Genomic DNA, 3,411 nt, shown 5'->3' on the forward strand with positions numbered 1-3,411 from the left:
CCATTTTCGGTAAGCTCGTCTCTCCGATAAGGAAAATGAACATAGGTAGCAAATCAGACCTGGCGAAACACGTGCGCTCATTCAGGAGGTTCACCTACATGATCCTCAATGATAACAGCACTGAACTCGAGCGCACGCTAACATTCAGGATCGACGGGTTTGATTATGTTATCTATGTGTCCACCGTGTCCATGAGGTGTTTCGGCTGCGGAAAAACTGGGCATCTAGTGCGTGATTGTCCCCAGGGCGCAGACAGCGGTACAGTCCCCTCTGATGTGAGTGAGGTGTCGGTTCGGGGCAGTGACGGGTTGGATCGAGCTGATCAGAATGACGGAGTAGTCGAGGCGGACTCTCCGGTCACGGACGGAGCGGGCGTCTCTCATGCGGGTTCTGTTAGCGCTACGGCGGGAGAACCAGAGACCTCAGAGCATAACGTGAGTGACAACACCGAGACCGACCCAGTACCCAGTGATGGGGTGAGTAACACTGATACCACTGTTCCCACTGCTCAGGCTGAGCAGGCCTCACCTGAGCCGCATATAGAAATAGAAACTGAAACTGATGTTGGACTGATGATTAGTCAGGACAGTGTTACTGAGAATAATGTTGTTGTCTTACCGGAAAATGCAGACGAAGCGATGATGGAAACTGAGCTGACCGTTCTCAAAACACCCGTAAAAAGAAAGACAAGAGACAATGACAAAACTGTGAAAGCCGCGAAAAAAGCAGAAAAGAAGCAGGTAGAAAGTATTAGTGAGCTGGACAGTGAAGAGCCCTCTCCTGACCTCACTGTCTGTGTCACCACTGAGGGTCACTGAGTCGGTAAAAAGTACAACGCGAGTTTCTTTCTTAAGATCACAAAGAACATGAAAATGGTACAGATCAACAAATACTTTCCAGACCTGAACAAACTGCACATTGCCATAAAGCGTCTTATGGGTGAAGGGTGTTTCGAGGACAAAGAGTTATACAGGATAAAGAAGATCGTCACTAAAATCAACAAACTGTTAAGTAATGATGATGATGACACGTCATAGTTCTCTCGGTCCTCACAGACCGCAGAGGCCCTTTCCTGTGCTTATTCTTTTCTGTGTGCTCATGCAGGACATTCACATCGCATCCCTGAATGTTAACGGTGCTAGAGACTGCAGGAAGAGAGCAGAACTGTATGAACTAGTGACACAAAAAATAATAGATGTATTACTTGCACAGGAAACCCATAGTGACGCTAAAAACGCAGCTGACTGGACACAGGAGTGGGCTGGCCCCTTGTTTTTAAGCCACAATACCTCTGCTAGTGGAGGAGTAGCTATTTTGTTTTCAAAGACTTTTAAACCTATCTCTTACAGCGTGGAAGAGATAGTAGCTGGCAGACTGTTAAAGGTCAGAGCTCTTTTAGAGAACCATGTTATGGTTTTTATCTGTGTGTATGCCCCGGCTTCCCCAGTGGAAAGAATAGCTTTTTTAGATAAATTATGCGATGTTTTAGAAACTTGTGATGCAGAGGAGTTTTTATTTGTTGGTGGTGATTTTAACTGTACTTTAGAAAACAATGACCGCAACCATATAGAGCCACACATGCCTTCAAGAAGAAGACTCCTACACACTGTTGAAAAACACGAGTTAAGTGATGTTTGGAGAAATATGCATAAAACTCAAAAACAGTACACCTGGGCTCATGCTGCTGATGGAAAGGTATCATTAGCAAGGTTAGACAGGTTTTATGTTCCAAAGCATCACTTGAACACCATAAAAAGTTGTGTTATTAGTCTGGTTGGCTTTTCAGACCACAGCTTGGTTTTATGTGTTTCAGTTTTAAATTGTATTAAACCAAAGAGTTCTTACTGGCATTTTAACACAGTTTTACTGAATGACCAGCATTTTATAGAGATTTTTACTTTTTTCTGGAGAAATTTTAGGAAAGAAAAAAGTGCTTTTATTTCTCTGCAACATTGGTGGGATTTTGGGAAAGCTCAAATAAAACAGTTGTGTCAGCAGTACACTTATAATGTCACAAGGGATTTGGCTCGGTCTATGAAACAACTAGAAGATGAGATAACAGAACTTCAGTTGTTAGCACAATCCACAGAGAACCAGAACCATATTCAGACCCTCACAGTCAAAAAGAAAAAGTTATCAGACCTCCTTGAGTTTAAAGCACAAGGTGCATTAATAAGGTCACGATTCCAGAATGCAAACCAGATGGACGCCCCTCAAAGTTGTTTTTAGCCTTGAAAAAAGAACGGACAAAAACGTTTTATTCACAGCCTGCGCTCTGAGTCTGGACACCTTTTATCTGATACAGCTGACATTAGGAAAAGGGCGGGTAGTTTTTATGAAAAACTCTATCAATGTGAGTACAGAGAACACACCACAGAACAGAGCTTTTTAGAAGACCTGCCCCGAGTGTCACATGACTCCAATACAGAGCTGAGTGCAGATATAACACCAGCAGAGCTGCACAAAGCATTAATGAGTATGGAGTGTGGCAGAGCGCCTGGCATAGACAGGCTTCCATCAGAGTTTTATAAGTCTTTCTGGCATGTTTTAAGGGATGACTTACTTGAGGTTTTGAACAACAGCTTGACAAGAGGACTGCTACCATTAAGTTGTAGGAGAGCAGTCCTCACTCTTTTACCCAAAAAAGGGGACCTGACAGACATAAAGAACTGGAGACCTGTTTCATTGCTTTGTAGTGATTACAAGATGCTGTCTAAAGTTTTAGCTACAAGACTGGGAAGTGTTCTGGAAGAGGTCTTAAACGCAGATCAAACCTACTGCATACCCGGGAGGTCCATATTTGACAACATCTCATTAGTTCGAGACATTTTCAGTGTCTCCAAACTTTTTGGGCTGAATATGGGTTTCATTTCCATAGACCAAGAGAAAGCCTTCGATCGAGTTGAGCACAACTACCTTTGGAAAACCCTTAATGCTTTTGGTTTTAGCTCAGATTTTATTTCCAAAGTACAAATTCTATACTGTGACATAGAAAGTGTACTGAAACTCAATGGTGGCTTATGTGCTCCGTTTAAGGTGTGTAGGGGGGTAAGGCAGGGCTGCTCTCTCTCAAGGATGCTTTACACTCTGGCCATTGAACCCTTTCTGAATACGCTAAGAGCTAAGCTGAAAGGTGTCTTAATCCCTGACTGCCCGAACGCTATCCGCCTGTCGGCCAACGCAGATGACGTTGTAATACTGGTCGACAGTCAGAGTGATATAGACAGGTTACACAGGGTGTCCAAGGACTTTGGAGCGGTTTCCTCTGCAAAGGTAAACTGGTCTAAGAGCGAGGCTGTTTTAGTCGGCCAGTGGGTAGGCGAGGTACCTAAACTCCCCGGAGGCCTAAGTTGGAAAAGCGAAGGCTTTAAGTATCTGGGCGTGTACCTGGGTAGTGACTCGTTCGCACAG

Source organism: Hemibagrus wyckioides, linkage group LG19 (genome assembly GCF_019097595.1).
Source record: "Hemibagrus wyckioides isolate EC202008001 linkage group LG19, SWU_Hwy_1.0, whole genome shotgun sequence".
NCBI classification, from domain to species: Eukaryota; Metazoa; Chordata; class Actinopteri; order Siluriformes; family Bagridae; genus Hemibagrus; species Hemibagrus wyckioides.